Source organism: Rhinatrema bivittatum, chromosome 8, assembly GCF_901001135.1.
Source record: "Rhinatrema bivittatum chromosome 8, aRhiBiv1.1, whole genome shotgun sequence".
In the NCBI taxonomy this organism is placed as follows: domain Eukaryota; kingdom Metazoa; phylum Chordata; class Amphibia; order Gymnophiona; family Rhinatrematidae; genus Rhinatrema; species Rhinatrema bivittatum.
Window position 1 is genome coordinate 65,994,237 of NC_042622.1, and position 24,291 is coordinate 66,018,527.

General features: G+C 44.4%; 1 protein-coding gene across 6 annotated transcripts in view; it reads right to left on the reverse strand.

The window, feature by feature from the left end:
* Positions 1 to 24,291, reverse strand: part of CBFA2T2 (CBFA2/RUNX1 partner transcriptional co-repressor 2) — a 420,340-nt gene that overhangs the window by 111,939 nt on the left and 284,110 nt on the right. Inside the window, exon 1 of one of the 6 annotated variants that reach the window (XM_029611020.1) lies at positions 15,260 to 15,403. The exons of the other annotated variants lie outside the window; for them this stretch is intronic. The gene's annotated coding sequence lies outside the window, so the exon portion shown is untranslated. Of the gene's footprint in view, positions 1 to 15,259; positions 15,404 to 24,291 lie in introns of those variants that run through there. 6 annotated transcript variants of the gene reach the window in all.

Consider the following 24,291-nt stretch of genomic DNA (forward strand, 5'->3'; position numbering starts at 1 on the left):
AAAGTACAAACTGAACTCCATGCTGCCGCTCTGCAAATTTCTTAAGTGAAGCTAGAGCCACAGTGAGATAGAGACACTTATATTATGTCCTTTTAAAGGGCCATCTAAACGTAGACTTACTTTCAGGCTGATACAGTAAAAGTCGCGGGTGAATCGCAGGCCACTCCCCTGTGCGCGCGATTCAGTAACAAAAATTTTCAAATTAAGGCCCGTGGTAAAAAGAGGTGCTAGGAACACTAGCGCGTCCCTAGCGCCTCTTTTTTGACAGGAGCGGCGGCTGTCAGCGAGTTTGACGAACAGATGCCAGCAAAATTGAGCCAACGCTCAATTTTGCTGGCGTCTGTTCTCAAACCCGCTGACAGCCACGGGTTCGAAAACCGGACGCCGGCAAAATTGAGCATCCGGTTTTCAACCCGCAAGCCGATTTTAAATTTTTTTTTTAAATTTTAAATTATTTTTAACTTTTGGGACCTCCAACTTAATATCACCATGATAGTAAGTCGGAGGGTGTACAGAAAAGCAGTTTTTACTGCTTTTCTGTGAACTTTCCCGGTGCCGGCAAAAATTAACACCTACTTTTGGGTAGGCGCTAATTTCTGAAAGTAAAATGTGCGGCTTGGCTGCACATTTTACTTACTGAATCGCGCGGGAATAACTAATAAGGCCATCAACATGCATTTGCATGTTACGGGCGCTATTAGTTTCGGGGGGTTTGGATGCACGTTTTCGACGTGCTATTACCCCTTACTGAATAAGGGCTAGCGCATCGAAAACGCGCGTCCACACGCAGGTTAACAGTGCGCTCCACCGGAGTGCACTGTACTGTATCGGCCTGTTTGGAAGAGCAAAAGGAGATACAGCGCAAAATCCAATTTGCAATTGTACATTCTGTGACTATAGTCTTTGATTGTTTAGGAACAAAAGAGAAACAGCTGATTGGACTGCCTTATAACATTATTTCTGTTGATGTAGAAAGACAGCACCCTTTTATAAAGCCAATTCAGCTCAAACTGTGAGCCCTGAGGAAGAAAGTAGGAAGTCAGTCTACCTCTGGTTATGGTAGAATTTTGTGAAAGGTGGGTAGGTCACTAACCCTTGACGCTCATTAACCTTAGCAGAAGTGAACCCTACCAAAAATGCTACCTCCATGTCAAAAAGTTCACTGGACAATTATTAATAGGTTTTGAAAGATACTCTCATTAAATGAGCAAGTACCATACTGAGATCCCTGGAAAGTACAGATGGCTTTACAGGGGGTTTTAGGTGAAGTATGTCATTGGAGGATCATTTTGGCACTTAGGTTCTACTGTTCCTGGTTTTATGCATTTTCTTGCCTTCAATACATATTTTTTCTAACAGTAAGGACAGTTAGTTCAATATCTATTCCAGTGCTTACAGGTCAGGAGCGTTATGAAGCATTAATTCTTAACATCATCCACATTGTTCAAGTAGGTATTTAATATACCCAACAATAAAAAAAAAAAAAAAGGATAGAAAAGCTTTTTGCATTTTCCTTATGTGAATGCAGTTTAGCAGGGAATAAGAAATTTGAAATCACTGATTTCATAATATAAAATGATCTAGATATCTTATTACACAACCATGGTATAAACCTACAGATCAGGGATTGGTTAATTTATAGGCAGGTAACACACTAAAAAAAAAAAATAAAAAAATGAATCAGCCTTTTAACTTAAATTCAGAAATTCCCCAGGCCTTATATCAAGGGTTTAATCATTCCCTTGTAGGTCACTACCAGAGAAATAGTGAATACACTAATACATTTAAAAGACCCTAATCGTACACATTCCTACGCCCACAGCAACCTAAAACTTAACTAGGAACTGAACAAAATTTAAGATGAAGGCAGCATTCCAGCAGCAAGAGGAGGGCCTCCCAGTCTTTTCCATAGAGTGTCTCATGTATGATTTTTTACCCGCTGGTGAGAAATTGTACATGTGCATGCGATGCAAAGAGCTCCTGGCTCTCAGAGAATGAGTCTGATCTCTGGAGGCCAGAGTGGCAGACCTGGAGGAGCTGAGGCAGACAGAGAGGTATATAGATGAGACCTTCAGGGACATAATAGCCAAGTCCCAACTCCAATCTGGCAGTCCTGGTGCTGCCTTGACGGAGGAAAGTCTCCTGAAGGGAGCGCATCAACCTGGTGCAGCAGGAAAGGATCCTATAGAAAGGACTTGCTTTCCAGGTGGTGCACTGTCCTCCCACACTGAGGATGTTTCCCCTAGGGTTACTGCCTAGGAGGGAAGGGTTAGGTCAGCTGTTACAGTTGGTGATTCGATTATTAGGAATGTAGACAGCTGGGTGTCTGGTGGGTGTGAGGATCGCCTGGTAACATGCCTACCTGGTGCGAAGGTGGCAGACCTCATGCGTCACCTAGATAGGATATTAGATGGTGCTGGGGAGGAGCCGGCTGTCATGGTACATGTGGGCACCAACGACATAGGAAAATGTGGGAGAGAGGTTCTGGAAGCCAAATTTAGGCTCTTAGGATAGCATTCTCTCAAATGCTCCCTGTTCCACACGCAGGTCCCCAAAGGCAGGCAGAGCTCTGGAGTCTCAATGCGTGGATGAGACGATGGTGCAAAGAGGGATTCAGTTTTGTAAGGAACTGGGCAACCTTTTGGAGAAGGGGGAGGAGTCTTTTTCGAAGGGATAGGTTCCACTCTTATGTGGACCACCGAAGCCGCCATGGCTCTGACAGAGTGAGCCTTGACATAGCCCCCAAGCTGCAGTCTCGCTTGCGCATAACAGGAGATGCAATCCGCCAGCCAGTTAGACAGGGTTTTTTGGGAACCGCAACTCATAATCTGTTCTTATCAAACAAGACGAAGAGTTGTGTGGACTTGCCTGTGGCCTGCTGACCGCTCCAGGTAGAAGGCCAAGGCCCTCTTGCAATCCAATCTGTGCAGAACCCATTCACCCAGGTGCAAATGAGGCTTGGGAAAAAAGGTGGGCAGGATGATTGACTGATAAAAATGGAAAACTGGCACTACCTTAGGCAAGAATCTAGGGTGCGTACGCAGAACTACCCTATCATGAAAGAAGCTCATGTATGGTGGGTATGTCACCAACACCTGAAGCTCACTGATCCTGCGTGCCGAAGTGACCGCAACCAAAAACATAACCTTCCAGGTCAGGTACTTCAGATCACAGGTGCACAGTGGCTGGAAAGGATCCTTCATGAGTTGAGCCAACACCACATTAAGGTTCCAGGACACAGCCAGAGGACTCAGAGGAGGCTTTAATTGAAGCAGACCTTGCATGAAACTCCCCACTAAGTGCTGCATAGAGATGGGTGGACCATCTACCACCTAGTGGAAGGCTCTGATGGTATTCAGGTGTACCCCAATGGAGTTGGTCTTCAAACCAGCATCCGACAGGTGAAGCAGACAGTCCAGCAGTTTTGGTGTAGAGCAGTAGAATGGTTCTAAGTCGTGACGCTCACACCAGACGGCAAACTTCCTCCACTTCAGGCCATAAGACATCCTAGTGGAAGGCTTCCTGGAAGCTACTAGGACCTGAGACACATCATCCGAGATGTTAAGGAGCTGCAGAATTAGCCTCTCAACATCCAGGCTGATAGGGTCAATGCCCTGAGGTTGGGATGGTGCAGCCTGCCCTGATCCTGCGTAACAAGGTCGGGGGAGGTCCCCAGACTGATCTTGTCCCTGATAGAGAGATCCTGCAGGAGCAGGAACCACATCTGTCTTGGCCAATGAGGGGCTATGAGTGTCATGGCTCCCCTGTCCTACCAGAGCTTCAGGAGAGACTTCATCACCAGAGGAAGCGGAGAATATGCATAAAGAAGGCCCCTGCCCCAATGGCGGGCAAAGGCGTCTCTGGCTAGTTTGCCGTCCTCCCCATACAGGGAGCAGAAGTTTTTCTCCTTGCTGTTGCAGGGGGAGGCAAAGAGATTCACGACTGGGGTTCTCCAGAGGCTGAAAATCCGGTCCGCCACTGCCAGATTCAGACACCACTAGTGGAGTCGGAAGGCCCGAATCAGGTGGTCCGCCACCACATTCTGCATCCCCGCAAGGTACACGGCTCAGAGCAGCATGCCCTGAGACAGAGCCCATGACCATATCTGAACTGCTTCCTGACATGGGAGAAATGATCTCATACATCCCTGTTTGTTGATGTACCACACTGTCACCTGGTTGTCAGTCTGGATCAAGACTGCCTTGTTGGACAAGCGATTCCAGGACGCCCAGAGCATGTAATGAATCGCTTGCAGCTCCTGGAAGTTGATCTGGCACGGAGCTTCCTGAGCAGACCATAGACCCTGCGTGCAGAGGCCCTTCACATGGGCACCCCACCCTAGGGTCGACGCATCTGTGGTGAGTACAACCTGGAAAGGGGAAGACTGGAAAGGAAACCCCTGCTCCAAATTGGGCAGGCGCTCTCTCACCAAGACAAGGAGGCCTGGAGAGGCGGAGTAACGTGGATGCACACATGGAGGTCCTGGGTGGCCTGCTGCCACTGGGACTGCAGGGTCCATTGGGCCCTGCACATATGCAAGTGAGCCAAGGGCATAAACATGGACAGTGGCAGCCATGTGACCCAGGATACTGAGCATGAGGTGGACTGAGACCTGCCGGCTCCGGCGAACCAGACCTGCGAGGGATACCAGTGCGAGCACCCAATTGCGGGTGAGATAGGCTCTGGCTCGAGCCGTGTCCAGCTAGGCGCCAATAAAGCTCAACTGTGGTGATGGGGTCAGATTGGACTTCGGGTAATTGATGACAAACCCAACGGACTGTGGCACCATAGATCAATGCCAACCATTTGGTGCAAAAGATGCTGCTGAAAAAATTCATAGGAACAAAGTACCACTAACTCTGCACTTGGAGCCACGCTACCTTAAGTTCAGGAAAAAAGCTAAAGCATGGCTTTTCAGTTAGGCCTTTCCCTAAAATCCACATCTTCAACTCAATTTCCTGAACCCTCTATGAAGGACTGTTTATACAGAAAGACATCTGTGTCTCTTGAAACTATTCACAAATGGGGTTTCCTATACTTGATCCCAATACTTCATTAATGTCAAATTCTGTTTTGACTGTACGCTGTTCTAGTGCCTGTATTTAAATTTATTGTAATCCACCTAGAGACCAACTTTGGGAAAAGGTAGAATATGAAATGTTCATAAATAAGTATAGGTTTGATTTGTGCAGAGGTGTAGGGCCTCAAAACCAAAAGGCAACACATTCAGCATTGATGGGTATCTGAAATGTAGCTAGATGCTGAGCTAAGACGTCATGTATCTTGTCCAGATTCTTTTAATAAACTATCCTGGCACTGATCCAGGTGCGCAAAGGGCCAAAGCACTTCATCCTATGTAACAAGTGTGACAAAGACTGTTTGTACAGTAAGGGATATTGGTAAATGCAGACACAATGGAATTGACATCGATGGAGTTATCGAGAGAGAAAACTCCACTACACTGTTGTCATTGCCAGTTGCTAGATAGTTCAAATTCTGATGTTGGAATTTGTTTCTCAGCTTCAAAAGCTCTCTCTTGGTCTCAACTCTAATGGAGTATCAAGGGGAGCATGAGAAGAGGGGAGTCTTTAGTCTGCTTCACAGGGACGGCTCAAGGCAATCTGCTGCTTGAGGCGAGGGATGAGATGGTGCCCGATTTGCCAACACCCCACACATGCTCTCTCAACACCCCCCCCCAGGCTCGCAATCTCTCTCTCACCCCCCCCCCCCCCTCCTCTACACACACTCACTCTCATCGGGGCCTTCATCTTCGCCATGAGCGGGACGAGCTCCAATGCAGCACACTGCGGTCTCCTCCATCTTTGCCATGCTCTGACAGAATTGATTCTGAACGGGGAGGAATTCTGCGTTTCGCAGTAGCGCAGAATTCCCCCAGGACTATCCACGAGAGGCCCACTGGTCATTTGTTGTTTTGGCAGCAAGGTGAGGCGGCCGCTAGAGGAGTTGGGGGGGGGCAGTGTTTGCCGCTTCCAAAGTTTGCCGCCTGAAGCGACCACCTCACCCTGCCTCATTACAGAACCAAACCCGGCTGACTCAGATACTACTCTAAATTTGTAGTGGCTAATTTCAAAACTGTGGATCATCCATCGAGTTGAAGTCAATGCTTTCAGTGTTGAAGGTTTTAACAAAGTTTTGTGTGTCAAAGTTTTCAATTTCAGTAATGGTTCAGAATGATCTGAAAATGTCCTGGCATCATAAACTTCTTCATTTAATGGCCCAAGGAAACATCTTCAAGCAAATCAGCAACATGGTACACAACATTTGAGGCCTCTGCAGTGTTGACACTCAGAATTAGAGGTTGACATTTTATGGTTACAAATTAAGGCAGATAAAGACCAAAATGGTCCATCCAGAATATCCAGCAAGGTATTCAGTGTCGTAACTGCCACTCTATGCAGGTTACCCCCTTGCCTTCTTGTTCAGGGTTGTAACCCTGAACCTTTCATGACTGCTCAGCCACTTCAAAGTAGTTAAATTCAGGTACTGTAAGTTACCCCCTGCCTTCTGTTTAGGGTTGTAACTTCTGCTCAGTGAAGGTTACCCTCATACAGAAGAGTTGCAACAGATTACTCCAGTGTTTCATTTCCATCCTCTTGCCACCAGAGATCCTCTGTGTGGCTTTTGCAACATCCAGCAAAGGAAATATGGCACCAATGAAACTGAAAGAAAAGCTTTTTGAGAAAAATAGCTTTACATCTTACTGAGATGAAAAGAAAACAGAAAATATGAAGGAAAAAAACCTTAACTAAGGAAGCCACATGACCAAAAATTAAAAGTTTTTTGATATGGGAAAAACATGTCAGTCTCATTCCACAGGAAAAAATAAAAACAAACAAACAAACAAACAAAAATTGAGGAGGCTTTGCAGCCCACAATGCCAGCCTTGCATAAGCAGAAATGCTTTCTAGGCCTTTCTAGTGCTAGCTAGTAAATGTTCCATTATTCTGTGCCATGGGATATCATCACCCACATGTGACTGATTTATCCTGCTTGTCCATGGAGAACAGTTATTGAACATAGGCTCAGCTTCCTGAAAATCCACTTTCATTGTGTGAGTCATACTACAGATGCTGTGTCTTCAACTCTTGACAAAATATGCAGTGGGCATGAGACCCTTTTTCCTCATCTGAATATACACTGTTCAATTTCCTTATATTTTTAAACAGATACTTTCTCTACAAAAAAGAAAAAAAAGGATTTCTATATTTTTTTTTTATCCTTGCTTTCCAGTCGACATTCAAACATATGTTGTTCGCCTGGGTTAGAGCACACTCCCCTACCACGAGTCCCCATTACAGGCACACACAACACATTTTCTGAATTGCTTAAATTAGAGGCCCCCAAACTTTTTAAATGAATGGCAACACGTGAGATTTCAAATCACAGAGGGGGCCCGGGGGAGTGAGGGTTGTCCCTCGGAGTCTATCCCTTTCAATGATTTGAAATGCTGCAGAATAGGAGCAGTAGGCAACAGGGTCCCCGCAGAGGTATGGCAGATAAGAGTGCAAATACTCCTAGGAAGTTGGCAACCCCAATACCTGCCCTCCCATGTTCTTCACCATGTGCATCTCTCCCCTGAGGACGGGCGAATGGCAGGGAGACGCATTTGTGGCATACCTTCTCCCACTCACACTGCCGATTGCACTCTTGCTTTCTTCCTCCCTCCCCTCTTCTCTGCCATCACAATTTTCCCTCCTTTCAACCCCCTCTCTATCCCTCACACCCATCACACACAAGCTGTCACACACACATACTCACCTATACAGGCTCTCAGGGCCTGGGCCTCTTCTTCCACCGTCATGCGTGTTTAAAAACAAAAGAAAAAACAAACTCTGATCTGCGGGCCGATTTGTCCACAGACAGGGAAGTCTTTGTCGGGACCGAGCAATGTGGGCTGTAGTTTGGGAACCCCTGTTTTAAAGCCAGTTGGTATACAATAACATTAGGGACCAAAGAAAGGCCTGCCCGTCTCCCTCCCTGTCTGGTGCCAAGGATTATGGGAAAAACTGCCCCAGCCACAAAAAGGCCCATGTTTGGTCAACACTCAGCAGATTTTTGTCTGCAAATGGTCCAAGAAAAGGATATGTCATGAATGCACTTTCACATCCTAGTGATGAGCTCTGGAAAATCTGAATAATGAAGTCCACCTTTTTCCTCCCACACCCACAGGGGAGGCTACCTTAGGGGCCCCTAGAGCAACATCCCCCCTTGGTAGGTGGAGCAAACCAGTTTTTATTGTTGAGATTGCCTATCTGAAATGAACAGTGATATAAAAAGTATATTCAGAGCATGTACACGAGGAGAACAGACCCAGGAAAGAACTAGCCTCCAAATATCCTAGCAAAGGCCAGCCTGTATATGATAATGACACCATGGGGAGAGATTATCAATCCTGTCCTCAGGGAACACCTAGCCAGTCAGGTTTTCAGGATATCCACAATGAATATGCATGAGAGAGATGTGTGTACAATGTAGGCAGTGCATGCAAATCTCACATGCATTTTCATTCGGGCAGATGATATACCTGCGATTGGACACGTGTCCATATCCCCCGATGCAAAACAGGGGTTAGCACATCCAAAACGTCCTATTGCACGCGTAGGTAATAGCACTCATCACAAGCAAATGCATGTTGATGACGCTATTATCAATTCCTCCTCCATGCAAAAAAAAAAAAAAGTGTTCTACGGCACACATTTTTACTCTTAAATTTAGCACCGGCTCTGGAGCTGGCTTTAAGTCTTGAGGAGCCCAAAATGTGTACAGAAAAACAGAAAATTCTGCTTTTCTGTACTTCCTCTGGCTTAATATCTTGGCAATATTAAGTCTGATTAAAAAAAAAAAAAAAAAAAAAAGCATGCCAGCGGTCAGGTTAGAAAAACGGACCCTCAATTAACAAGCGTCCATTTTCCTAACCCGTGGCTGTACACAGAAAATGGATGCTCTAAAACTGAGTGTCCGTTTTCCTAAGGGGCTGACAACCACCTCTCCCAGGCACCCGCTGCCGAGGAGGCGCTAGGGGCGTGCAATTTCCCCTGGTGCCTCCTTTCTACCGCGGCAGCCCATTTGCATGTAGGATTGGGCGCCCCGGAGAGGTGGATTGGCGCGCATTAAGGGAACAGGTGCTCAATCATGAGCACCTCTTTAACGCGTGCCAATACTGCATCAGCCAGATTGTGAATGTCCTAAAAACTGACTGGCTAGGTGTGCCCTGAAGACCGGATTGAGAACTAGCAGTACAGAGAACCAGCCAGATATTTATAGCTAGGTGAAAGGAATATGCAATTAAAGCAGTACAATAGGAGATAACCAGTAGCTGAATTCTCAGAAAGGGGGAAGAGGCAAAGGCGGGTGTGTCCTAGAGCAATGTTACTGAGAGAACTGGAAGGTTGACAGTGAGTGTGAAAGCTTTCTGCCATGCCTAAGGTTGCATTATTAATCAAACAACCCGCACTTACAAATTTATATTCTTAAATTAAAGGAACCCCCACCACTTTGTGGATAGATAGTAGTAGTTTGTTAGGTTTTATGCCTAAGGTTGCGGCAGCTATTGGATTTAACTTACTCTCGGGCCGATACAGTAAACTGTGCTCTGGCAGAGCGCACTGTTAGCCCACGTTTGGCCGCGTGTTTTCGATGCGCTATTTTTAACCCTTATACAGTAAGGGGTAAACGCACAGCCAAACCCCCCCCCCCCGAAACTAATAGCGCCCGCAACATGCAAATGCATGTTGATAGGCCTAGTAGTCATTCCTGTGCGATCCAGAAAGTAAAATGTGCAGCCAAGCCGCACATTTTAATTTCGGCCGGCACCGGCCGACTTAATATCATAGCGATATTAAGTCAGTGGCCCCAAAAGTAAAAGAAAATTTAAAATTTAAAAAAAATTTAAAATCTGCCTGCGGCCCGCGGGTTGGAAAACGGACACTCACTTTAGCCGGCGTCCGTTTTCCGAACCCGTGGCTGTCAGCGGGTTCGAGAACAGACGCCGGTAAAATTGAGCGCTGGCTGTCAAACCCACTGACAGCCGCCACTTCTGTGAAAAAGGAGGCGCTAGGGACGCGCCCAGGAGAGTGGCCTGGGCGCGGCCGGGACAGCAGGCGCTCGCCCGCTCTCCCGCGAAGTTTTCTGTATCGGCCCGTCTGTGAGAACAGAGAAATGCCAAACTGCTCCTATACTAAGCTACTAGTAAGTAGATTTACTGCCCGTGCAAAAGTAGGATAGCAAATGCATGAAGGGACCAATTCACTAAAAAGGTGAATTTTAAAAGCCCAGCGTGCACCAAAAACCAGAAGATGCATGCACCCAATTAATTTTAAAAGCCGCCCAGATGTGTGCATATTTCCTGCTGTGTGCACATCCCTCTCGATTTCAAAAAGGGGCATAGACTGGGCAGAGCGGGGAAGTTTTGGGTGTGGCCAAAATATACATGTAATTACTTATTCTCTCCAGCACACGCCCGGGTCCAATGCCAGGTAAGTTTCCTTCTGCTATGGAGGAGGTGTAAGTTGTAAAATAAAAAAATGTAAAAAAGCCTGCCATTTGGAGGGATTTAAAGGGTTGGGGTAACTGGAGGGAGAGCAGGCTAATAAACAAGGGGGTTTTAGAGGACCCAGCACTGGGTGAACTGGTGGAACTGACCATGGTGTGGATAAGTGCCGGATTTAAAGTACACTGACTTACATGGTAGAAATGGGATTTACGTGCCTAGGCACTCACTTAAAATTAGGCACATGTGTGCACACGCTCAGGCTATTTTCTAATGTGTGCACGTGTGTGTGCAAGTTATAAAATCGCTGTGTCCCTGGGCGCATGCCAACACACACACACGCCAACGTGCGCCGCTTTGAAAGTTACCGTCCCTGGTTTCCCCCCCCCCCCCCCAATTCTTTGCGGGAAAAGACCAGGATGAATTAGGCCCTAAGTGTTGAGGGGTTTTATTTATATTTAAAGTCCTTATTTTGTGTTAGATTTTTGGAATAAGAGTTCTAGTTTACCCACTTAAGTTTTTCACCATTTGGTGTATTTTGTTTTTTTCTATCCCTTTACTCACATGGGGTAGTATCAGCCTCCATGCACTGAACTTGGTGAACATCTTTCTGCCAGAAATCTCTCCCAATAAAAATAATCTCATATGTTAAAAAAAACCAAAACAAAACTGAGGCCCTACATATATCTCGAGAAAAACAAATAAACCCCTTGTTTCCTAGGCTGTTATTTCAAACATAAACCTGGGATATTACAAAATGCATGAGCCTCATCCCTTTCCTGATGCATGGAGTCGCTTTCCTGAATGCACCACAGGCTGAAATTTAGCAGGGGCTGTGCTCTTATAATGTCCAATTAAATGAAGGACAAGAAACTAAAACTGCTTGCCCACACTTCAGTCACCACACTTCCTTATTTAAATAAGATTTTTTAAAAATGCACCTCTGTTCCCTATGAAGTTTCTTAAATATTATAAAATGGTTTTGCTGTAAAGCTGGTGCTGGCTACTATCCTAGTTGGATGGTGCATAGGGTAAATATATTTATAACCCCGCGCAGAGTCCATTCATCAGGAGAGGCCCTCTTGATTAACTGGACGCAAACAATTCTAGACTTTTGGTGGGGAAAAGGAGAGTTATGTTCCTATCCAAAGCGTTCTAAGATTTGTAGTCCTATTTTCTGTATGAAAAACAAACAGATTTTAGAATGCAAGGATAAAAAATAAAATCTAAAACATGACTAACTGATTTTCTTATAATAGGGATAAACCAATCTTCGCGTGAACACTAACAGAAGTCAGTAACTAGCATCGCTGCACTAATGGGAGAAATAAATTGTTGGCTGCAAGCCAGATTATGTAGTATGAGACCTCATGACCAATAGTTAAGGAAAACCTTAAATAAGTCTAATGCAATAATCTTACAATGATCATCAGACTACGATTTTAACCATATACACTCACTGCTTACACCTACATAAGAAGACACCTCTACATATTTGAATCTTTGGTACAAGTTTTGTTGGCCAAGGAATTCGTTGCCAGAGGGTGTGGTGAAAGCTATTAGTGTAGCTGCATTTAAAAAAAAGATTTGGACAAGTTCATGGAGGAAAAGTCCATTAACCATTATTAAAGGTAGAGTTGCAGAAATCTACTGCTTATTCTTGGGATAAGCAGCTTGGAATCTATCTACCCCTTAGGATCCTGCCAGGTACCTTTGATCTGGCTTGGCCACTGTTGGAAACATGATATTGGGCTTGATGGTCCTTTAGTCTGATCCAGTATGGCAAGTCTTACGTTCTTATATACATTATAATTAAGCTAGTAACTGTGTGACCTTTATTCATTCCAGTGCAGCTATGGTCCAGCTATGCCAACTCAACTGAGAAAAGACCAGGACATCCTCCAGTGAGAACCATGCTAACACCATGCTAGCATAATTATTTTTACATACGGCCAGATCAACCTGGTATGGATCAGTACAATAATGGTGGCAACACAATGGCGGTGCAAATGTTGGCATAGATCAAAAGCTGGTGACAATTTAGGGCATATAGCACAGATCACAAAAGTAAGGCAAATGGATTTCTTTAGGCAGATTAGCAGGCTGTGAGAGAAGTCATAGGTAGATTTAATGCTTGGAGAGGTTAAAAGGCAGGGGGGGTATCTTGGGTAGTTTCAGTACATTCTGGGGAGGAGGGGGCTGAGATATGATTAATCCAGAGCAGGTTGTGCATAGAGATCTTTAAAGCTGGTTATGGTGGATCAATGTGATTTGTGGCATGTTTCAGGAAGGAGCTGTCAACCACTGCCTCAGCTCAAAATAAGTGATAAAGAAATACTACTAGGTTTATCTTCTATAAAACATTGTCCTTTAAAAAAAATAATAATAATAATAATACTTCTAGTCTCCGGGTTCCTCTCAATACCCACATCCCCAAAACTCATCCCTAATGCAACAGAGAATTCTCACCTTTCTATGACCTGAAAATCTCAACTTCCTGCTGATCTCTTATGTATTTGATTTATATTCCACTTTTCAGGCACTTCAGTCCTAGCTGAAAAGGCCCGATTCCCTCAGACTTGGCGTCCTCCCCTCCCCTCACCAGTTTTCCCTTAAACTCTGCAGCATGATCCTCACGTATGTAATGTAACCCTCTCCCCCTATTCCTTTCTTAATGAACCGCATTGCTTTTTCTGTTATTACAGTTCAAGGCTGTTTGGGGGGGGGGGGGGGGGGAGGGAAGATGCCTCTAACGGCGTCCCTGATCCAGAACAGGTTGTAACAGTTGGGCAAAGGCAAAACCTGTTTCTCAGAAAAAGTCCCAAATACCAACAGCTTATCTCCCTGATCAACATCCTATTTCAGTAGCTTTAACGATATATTATGATGCCCTACTTATAGGCAGATAATTACGGCATAACAGATTCGAATACTTTAGTGGTTTTCCCCCTTTGATACTGTTGTGGTTAGGCGTTTTCTAAGCATTTCAATTTAGAGACATTTTGCCTCTATGAACCAATGCTGCAGCCCGCAGAACTAAAAGGCTTAAGGCATCCTGCATTTTGCCTCCCCAGATCAGATGTCCGTATTAACCATATTCTTCTATTTATATTGGTACACTTTATCATTCCTAAATGTTGGGTAGCTTCTTGCAAAAAGTGCAAAGTAGGACAAACCTGCATTATTTGCTTAGATTCTGTGATCCTGCAGAACTCTGAACTGCACTTGAAGTGTGAAACTATATGTATTAAAAAAAAAAAAAATCGTGCGTGAAAGAGTGCAGCCTTCCTATGTAGCTGACAACAGTTTCTAAGACACAGAAATTTAAGAACTACAGGGCAAAGTAACCATGACCCAAAATGCTAATAGGCATTTCCTTCTTCGCAAACTCTTTATTGCCTATTTAATTCTGATGTAGCACACATACAAGCTCACCGCTCTGTGCAGGGAACACAGCATGGCTGCTACCAGTCTGCTACAGTGCATCTCCTCTGCAGCAAAGAGGAGCACAAGCCACAACGCAGGGACCCATTTCAGTAGAACCCAGGCTGAGCTACGACACATCCGCATGCTGCTTTAGCCTGTGCCAAGGACTCAACTTACTTTGGGGGGAAAACAGACTTAAGTTTGCCACAAGCCAGACTGGCTCGAAAGATGTTACAAAAGAGGAACTGCTGCAGACGCAGGCAGAGGAGCAAGTGGGTTCCTACGGATACGTTTTACAGTCTATCATTTGCTGGCGAAAAGCTAACAAAATATTTTATATTAACCTACAGATTTAAAAACCTTTGAGCATTTACGAATAAAACAGACATCTACGGTAAGTTATTATGTATAAATCATATTAAAGAGTCTCATTGCCTTCCAGCGCAAGAGCCTTTGGGTGACGCTTGGAAAATGTTTAAATTGCCTGTAAGATCACTGTCAGTAGAACGCATAGCCTGGGCACATTAAAAACGTTTATGCTCCATAATATATGGTTACACATCCCTGAAAGGCAAAGAAAAATGTGCTGGTCTGAGATATACAATTACTTTGGGTGGCTGTGGCTGGCTCTTACTGTCTCAGTAAAGAAAGAAGAGCAACACACACCAGCAGAAGCAAAACAAAATTAAAAAAAAAAAAAACATTTCTAAAATTTGCTTGCATGCTTGCATTTGGTATATTCATAGCAAAGATCGCATAAAAGTATAAAATCTCTGAAATGCACAAACGGTTAGAAAAAAGCCTTCTACTTCCTTCTGCATTCCCAATTAACAATGAATTCTTGACAGCTGCCTTACAACCCAGGAGCAAAAAAACATAAAATAAAATCCTTCTTTCAAATACCAGGGCAAAATATCATATCCATCTCACAGTACATTTTCTTCAGAAAGAAAAGAAAACCAGCTTTTAGGTTGCAGATGTCCTTTCGGATGATGGCAGCGTCATTATTTAAGTTTGCATCCAGCAGAGACACTGCAGTCAGATTTAGGTGTATACATTGTTCAGCACAGGCATGTCGCAGAGGGGAGGATACAGTAAGAAATCTAATATATTGCTCACACAAAATGTTTGCTTGCAGGTAAGCAATACCCCTCCACCAAGACATCAGAAGCATGATGGAGCTCTGAAAATCCATCCATTAATATTTTTTTAAAATGCTACTTTATTTCTCAAGACAGTAAAATACACGCATAGTCAGTGGTCCCCAATGAAGACTAAAACAGACTTCAAATATCAGAACCTATAATTAAAAGCACAGCTCACCTAAATGCCCAGATGGTACAGCTCCAGCTGCTATGCAATACTCTGAAATCTCTTTGCATACGGAAATAAAATCTTTTGCTCTCTCTTGCCTGCTTTATCTTGTAGTGCGGAGCGAGAGCCCTGGTCGTCTCTTTCCTTTCATTAGCTGGACATGTGTCAGCTCTCTCTCACATCTGTGATTTCTCACCGGCCAGAGCTGCCTGTCCGATTCCAGGGAAACACAGATGGATCCCAGATGGGAAGGTCCTGCCAAACAGCTCAGCTCCCTAGCCTGCCAGAATACCCAGATACAGACAATCTCCCTTTCTCACACTGTTACCAGGGCTCCCTGCCAGCTGATGTCACCAAGTACCCACCTACTGGTGGCTCACAGCCAATCGGGCATTAAGTTGTTAAATACGCATAATTTGTTTATGGTTGGCAATAACAGTGATGATATTGTGCGAAAACTATTGATAAAGGTCCCTTGTGACTGCACAGGGAACTGATAAAAGCTACTGTATCGTCTTCATGTCAACTGGACTGGACTATCTGAAGGGAGCATCCTCAATGTCTTCGTGCTCATGGTAATTTTTCTCTGTTTTGTATGGTATCAGACTGTCCAGGCCACTCAATCACAAATAGGGAGACTAAGGGATAGGGAGGAAAGAGCTCCCTTTAAAAGAAAGAAAGAAAGAATGAATGAATGAAAGAAAGAAAGATATTTCAAATACTAAAGCTGCCACCTCTCCCTCTTTTAGGACACAGGCTCACTCTGTTTTGATCCAAACATATTACTATTTTTTCCCAATACCTCCTTAAATTCTCTTCTGCCATTATATTCGCCACACAATTACTGACATGTATGGCAATGGCTTATTCCATGAGTCCTTCCTTATAACAAGTTCTTTCTGTAATGAACTGAGGCCCGTAAATAAATCTAGTGCAGTATTAAGGCTACAGCAACATTTTGCTGAAATAATTTAAAAAAAAAAAAATGTCCCTACACCAAAATGGCAAAGGGAGACACCATTTTAAATATGAGATGGGGGAAAGATTTTGGATGATTTGATTTTTGGCATTTGGGCACTAAACCCTTCACTCTTGTAATCTAACCACCTAATTTTAGAGGTTTCACGTGTTCTTGTCCGAAGCTTTAATGCCAGGAATTTAGTTTTTAATATTCTAAGGCATTCCAAGCTGATGAAAAGTGCTGGAGTGTGAAAATGAAACTGCTTCCTATGTCAACAGAGATTATATAGCTGAGTCAAGTGCAGTGAAAACCTTGAGAATTACATGAAAAAGCATTTCACATGCCCCACACTTCTGCTCTTCTTTTCACCAAACCCCCAGCTGCCACTATTGCTTCTCCCTGTTATCGCCACTTCCACTACTCCACCCCCAACAAAGATGTGTAGAGCACTGCTGAACGGAATTGGCTAAAAGGTGTTATTAACCCAGAAGGTCTACAAAGAAACCTTTTCCTCTCCTCTATTTTCAAACAAAAAACTCACAAAGAGGGTGAAGCTGTTATAGGGATGGTTAGGCATGCACTGGTTCACTGTCCCATATTCACAACACCACTGTGCCACCTCTGCTCAGCAGAGCAGCACCTCCCACACTTTGCATTTCAAGGATACCACTCACAATTCACCAGAGGTACTCGAGGGATGGGGCAAGGCAGTGCATTAATCCCTCTCACTGTGCTTCTAACCCTAGTTGGGAAAGGGGATCTCTAGGGGCGCAATGATCATTCATGTTTCCATGCTCATTCAATCATCAGACCTTGTGCTGAGGCTACCAACAAGGGTTCCAACTCATGAAAGTTTCAGTGGTGGCTCTTAGAGATGAAAGCCTGTCTGCGGCAAAGTGGATAGAGATAAAGCTATTGCCCAAAGGTTACTGAACAACTTTCAGTCTGCTACAAGACAGTACTCTTGATCCTAGTATTTTTATTTTTAACACAATATTTGGTAGGCCAGATAAGTTGTCCTGCTGAATATACCAGCCTAAGGTTTCCCGGATATATATATATAAATATATATATATATATATAGCACGATAACAAAAAAAACCTACCCAGCTATGTTTGAATGTAGCCGGGTAGGTTTTTAGATGCCCAGCCCTGTGTGACCGGATAACATGCTATTTAACTGGATATCTTGAAAGATACCCGGCTAAGTAGCACCTTCATTATCAAACCAAAGAAAGATTCAGAGGGCCAATCCCCTCCCTCCCTTCCCAAAGATTAATAGAAAGGCCCTTAGGCTATACTCTCCTACCTCCCTCCCCCTCGGACACACAATTGTAAAGACTTAGGAAGGGGCTGAATTGTACACTGGCTCCAGTCTCGATTTTCTATTAAACAGGATCAGGTTGCCTACCTCCCTCCACAAGAAATCATAGTGGTGCCTACCCCCTCCATCCCTCTTCAGTCCCCTCTGATACCTTTTTGATCCAAACCAAGAGCAAGGAATCCTCTGCCTGCTCCTGGCACCTCTGACAAGAGAGTCCCTTGTTCCCGGGCTCACATCTAAAAGGTATTGGGGGTGGGTGGGACTCAGGAGGGTTGGGGAAATGGGGGGGGGGGGGGGGTGGGTGGATGGATTTAGACACCACTATGATTCCTTGTAGGTGGGATGGGGGTGCAGAGAGGGAGGCAGCCTGATCCTGTTTAACAGAAAATCTGCTCGAGTGAGTGAGTGAGAGTGTGAGTGAGTGAGTGAGTGAGAGAGTGTGTGTGTGTGTGTGTGTGTGTTGCAGCCCGAGGGCCTTTGTATTAAAGCTTTGGGAAGGGAGGGAGGACAGTGGCCCTCTGAATCTCTTTGGTTTCATAATGACTGTGCTACTTAGCCCGATATCTTTATCACATTATCCGTTCAGACAAAGCCTGATAACTTTAGATCTGCTAAGGAGCAGGTCTAAATCTATCCGGCTAACCTAACCGGATAAACCTAACATTCAGCTACGATAGCCAGATGATAACAGCTCCCAAGAATGCCCCGAAACACCCCTTTTTTATTCAGTTAAATTATAGCTGGATGATTAGCTGACTATGCCACATCTGCCATTTAGACAGATAACTTGTGAGTTATATACACATACATATACACATACATACACACAAACTTTAGACAGAAATCCTCCTTCCAATGGTACTTCCTCCAAATAAATAAGATTCTGTAGTTAGCTCTTAGTGCATCACAAGACAAGCATAGCTACCTTTCAAACTAATAGGTAATACTAACCAAAATCAAGGAACAAAAATAGAAATTAATTAGCAAGTACAGGATGCCAAAGGAAAAAAGCTGCAACATTCCACATACAGCATTATTGCCAATGGATCTGTACATGGGATTCTTTTGTTTTTAAGCACAGGACAAGAAAAGTAACCGGACCAATGACAAATTTAATGTCAATACGTTTTAACCTGACAACTTTTCTCCAACTGGTGTTTTTCACGCACGCCTATCAGTTGTGGCCAGACAGGCAGGATGAAGGGTAGTCTCAGATCCATATATTCTGTAACACTATGGATGTAACTTTCAAATACAAAATTGAACCTTCACATCTCAGTGACTCCAGTTTCACTTCCATGATGTCCTAGATAAAAATCACTTCCAACAATTTCACTGCTATTTATCTACTGCTGAACAAGTGGATCATATATATTTGTTCAAGAACATTGCAGAACATGTGCAGCAAACATGTGCCCACAGGACAAAAAAAACAACCAAAAAACAGTGGCATCTATTTCTCCTTCATCTGGACCTTTGACATCAAGTCCAGGTTTAGAAACAACTTCTGATGTACCATGCCTTGGGCCAGCTGGGGCTGACAGAGCTGGAGAGGCAGCACAAAGACCCAGAAATGAAGGAGCACTGGGCACCACTTTGGTGTCACAATGGAGACCAGTGACAAGATGCAGTTTCCAGTATGGCTGCATATCTTCCAATATGGCCACTGGAGGCTGCTGCAATTCCCTGATTGGAGGAGAAGGGATGATTCACAAGGAGGAAAATCCTTCCAGGGCTGTTACTGGCACAGAAGAGATTCCAGTCCCAGGCACTAACAGTGAACTACAGTGCTGCATGAACAAGAACACAAAAGGATATGTACGGGATTTGACCTGAATGGGGTTTACTGTGCCTTGACAGAAGGCAGTGTGGCCAGCTCTCAGAAGTGATAGTGGTCCTTAAATCTGAACCATACATATTACAACTCTTGCAAAATGTCTTTGGATTTTCTAGATCACATTAATAAGAACTCTCAAAATCAAGAAGAAAAATAGCCAAAGATTAAGGGCTTTAGTGCTATCTGAAGTTGCAACTTTTTGTACCAATCTTTACCCTGCAACCAATAAAATTTGTCTCAAATTAAAAAAAAAAAATGGCAATTTACAGTCTCTTTTTCCTTATGTATTTTGCTGTCTGATGGGAAATTTGAGAGAGGCTGGAGCACAAAGCAATATCAAAGCTTTGTTATAAACTGCCATCCACTGGCTAGTGCTTCATATGCCAACTGTACCCTTTATTCGTTCTAGACTACCTCACCTCCTAAAAAAACAGCAGCTATTGTGAAAGGTTTAAATATTTTGTTCTTTGGTGGCAGAGCATACAAAGTACGATGAACAGACAGAAAACTGTCCACACTGCGTCTGCACAGAGCCCATGAGTCTCTCCTCTCATGGGGAATGTTTCCATGGAATAAACTGTGAAAACAAAACATGCACACACTACAGTACAGACTATTCATACCACAGCTCTCTGTGGTTTTGCTGTGGAGCAGGGAAAATTCTTGATTTCCAGCATGGCGTGCTGTGCTTATGTCTACCCTAAGCACTGAACAGGTGAACTTGTGGGACTTCTGCTCCTTGAGATTCTAAGCCTATTTCATGACATACCTTAGCTCTCTGCCTTTGCCTGGTAAAGGTTGTTTTTAATAAATCTATTAGTTTTCTTTCTTTTCGAAGGGGTGGGGCAGGGTTATAGTAAGACCAAATTTACCTTCCCACCACTCATTGCACCACAATATATCCATGTCATTGGTCATGGTAAACAGAATTTATTTTGAGGAACATTAGCCAAATTCCATCTGCACTTCCCATTCTCAAGGTCCAGAAAGGAATTCAGTGTCATCTTCGTGTTCCCCTGCCAAGCCTCTCCCCTCATGCCATAACATCCATCTTTAAGCAGGGAGGCATCATACATGGCTTTCTATCTTTCAGCTCTACCCATCTCTCATCACTGACCCATTATGCACAACCCCTTACCACATCCCCAGATATACACAGAACAACTGCAACAATAACTCGGTGCACACAACAGCAAGACACAGCTGTTTTGACAGCTATTTCACTGTTAACATGTGGCAGATCATCAGGGTCCTGAGTCATAAATGATTTTCTATGGTGGCACAAAATGGCCAAAAGACCATGGTAAATCAGGCCCAGGGTGTCCTCAGCAGCACTCTCCCAGCCCCTGCCAGCATAAGCAATGGAATCTAACTTTCCCATAAACATTAAGTCTGGCGTCATAAGGCTGGCACAGAAAGTGCCATGTTTTGTACTCTCCATGTCCTCAAAATCCCCTCTAAAAAGATCAGTTTATCTAAGAAAGATCAGTCATTGGGAGGACGGGGGAATGGGAATCACGCTGGATGGAAATCTGTTAACATATTAACAGCACAGAGATTTAGACCAGCAAAACAAGGAAAAGCATGTGGAAAGAGCACCAAGTGTAACAGGTAATACAAAGAGTTACTTCAAAAACCAAATACAGACCAAGACCTAACGCAAGAGCAACTAAAGAGGTAAACATATTTAAAGATAAGAATTTGATAATAACCATACAAGACAGAGAGAAATGCACAAGATGATTTACAGAGAAAACAGGAAAAAAAATCTGGATAAAAACCGAGAAGTGCAGATTCTGTAGCACAGGACTGGAAACAGTTTCCCCATCTCTTGGCTGCATACAGCATTCTGACCAAGTTTGCATGCAGAGAGGCATAATAGAAGTAGCACAGCTCATCCCTGGGAACTGTGTAAATATGGTATCCCACTACTAGAGAAACCCTTAGATAACCCAAGACAGCATTACAGGAAATGTAACTCTGATGTCATGGGATGTTCCCACACCAGCTATTAAAAAGCTCAATGCCTGAAAACTAGTGGTAAGACAAAAATACAAAAGAGTGGTTTTGTTTTATATATGTATCAGTACCAAGTGACTATTCTGTATTAAATATGGAGCCAGAAGCTCATCAAGTCCCAAAGAGATGCAATCAGACACCAAGAAAATGCAGCCAAGAGATACAAAAATAGTCCCAGCTGTCTTAAGTGCCACTGGCCTGATGAAAACGAACTTTCAAGCACATCATATGTTGCCCGTGTACAAGACACCTTGGGGGCAAGTTTCACAGGGAGTCTCTGCAGGGTCGGTTCTATCATTAGGTAAATCAGGTGGTCAGATTGCCAAAATTTGGGGGTGGGGGGGCGTTGGCAAAAACCACAGAAGGGAGGGCAGAACTCGGCAGAGAGTGAGTGCAGGGTGAGGTGGATGCCGAGCGGGGCTTGCTGTGCTAGAGCTGGCACCGATGAGAAGTTTAAGGTGGGGGCAAGGGGAGAAGGAGAGCAAAAGTTGAAGGTTCACCTAGGGTACCTAATACCTTTGCACCAGTCCTGATTTTATGTGGGTTAATGGGTATTTACCCTCAGAGAAAGCCCTTTCTCTGAGGGTAAATATAGTTGCGATGGAGAAGGTACAGAGAAGGGCAACCAAAATGATAAGGGGGATGGAGCAGCTCCCCTATGAGGAAAGGCTGAAGAGGTTAGGGCTGTTCAGCTTGGAGAAGAGACGGCTGAGGGGGGATATGATAGAGGTCTTTAAGGTCATGAGAGGTCTTGAACGAGTAGATGTGAATCGGTTATTTACACTTTCGAATAATAGAAGGACTAGGGAGCATTCCATGAAGTTAGCAAGTAGCACATTTAAGACTAATCGGAGAAAATTCTTTTTCACTCAACGCACAATAAAGCTCTGGAATTTGTTGCCAGAGGATGTGGTTAGTGCAATTAGTGTAGCTGGGTTCAAAAAAGGTTTGGATAAGTTCTTGGAGGAGAAGTCCATTAATGGCTATTAATCAATTTTACTTAGGGAATAGCCACTGCTATTAATTGCATCAGTAGCATGGGATCTTCTTAGTGTTTGGGTAATTGCCAGGTTCTTGTGGCCTGGGTTTGGCCTCTGTTGGAAACAGGATGCTGGGCTTGATGGACCCTTGGTCTGACCCAGCATGGCAATTTCTTATGTTCTTATGTTTTGAAAATTGCTCCCCCCCCCCATAAAAGGAAATGTATGCATGCTATCCTCAGTGTACTTTTACCCATGAGGGAAAGGGTCAACATCAGGGCCATGTCTGCAAAATTTGCACGGGGAGTTTATTTTTTAATACCCCATATGTACTTCCTGGTCGGGAAATTGGCAACGGAAAACTCTGCATGTGCTTATATAACCACAGTTGCCACCAGGGAAGGGCATTCCCCTTAGAAAACTGGACTGCAGACCATGTGTTTGCAAGCACCAAGGGGAGTCTGAAAATGGGCATCCCCATGAGAAAGGCACCTGATCTTGCGCAGATCCACGAAAAGAGCTCGAAAAAACACAGCACTGATAACAGAATCGGCCACTCCTCAAGGAATCACTGTGAAAACGACAAAAAGTGGAAGCATAAGCATGCTCTCCTCTCCACCCCCAATCTGAGCTTGGGACTAGGAAGACACTGGCAGCACAGCACCATCTTCCTTTGCCCAGGACTGAGATCATGCTTTGAACCTCGCTGCATTATAAAATCCTGCATGTTTCAGCACAATATTGGCTCTGGCAGCAGAGAAAAATATGGCGGTGGGCACTGCATTGCTGCTATCCTCTTCCTAGCTCCAAACCAGAATGGTAGGGTGAATGACAGGATTAGAAGGGGGGGGGGGGGGGGGAGTCTGAGTGATGGAATGGGGAGGAAACCAGAATGGGTGGGAATGGCAAGTGAGTGAACATTTTAGAGGGGCTTGAAGGGAGTAGAGAGTGTAAGAGTAAGACAGAAGGACCAGTGTCAGGTGGTGTATAAGGGTTGATCCTCTCTCCATCCCGCCCTCTCCTGATCTCTCCCTCCATGATGCAGGATCCCCCACGCCCCTTAATAATCCTTCTTCCCTCATCTCCAATTCCTCCCCCCCTTTCTCCCCATTTTCCCCTCCATCCTCCTATCCCTCTTACCAGAGATCTTTCCTTCCCATTTCCTAGATCTCTGCCCCAATCCCAACTCTTCTCTTCCGAACACAAAGATCCCTTTTTTTCTCCAAAAGAAGATATTAACCAGCCACACAAGAAACATCAAAAAGCTATTTATAAAGGAAAATTAGGTTCTTACCTTTGCTAATTTTCATTCCAGTAGTACCATGGATCAGTCCAGACAGCTGGGTTATGCCTCCCCTCCAGCAGATGGAGTCAGAGAGAAAACTGAAAGCACCCCCTAGATATACTGGTGTGCCTCCTGCGGTCCTTCAGTATATGTGATATCAAAGCAGAAGCACTACACACAAAGTCCTTCCACAAAAAATTTTTTTTTTTTTTTTTTTTAAACAGTGACCAGATCAAGTAGCCACGTCCTTGAAACAGGTAAAAAAACCAGAAACAACAAACAGGACACCACAAGTGTACAACAAGAACGCTATAAAATAGCAACCGGCCCCATGACACTGAGGCGACCGACACAAGACAGAAAACTGCAATGAAAACGACAGACTACGAGCGGACTCCCAGAAGCACCAAGGGCGGGCGTCTGGACTGATCCATGGTACTACTGGAATGAAAATTAGCAAAGGTAAGAACCTAATTTTCCTTTCCCAGTACGTACCAGGATCAGTCCAGACAGCTGGGATGTACCCGAGCCGCCTTAACTGGGGTGGGACCCTGAGAGTCCCGCTCGAATCACACTGCTCCCAAAGGACTCTGCAGGAGGTCCCCGGACATCCAGGCGATAATGCCTGGAAAAAG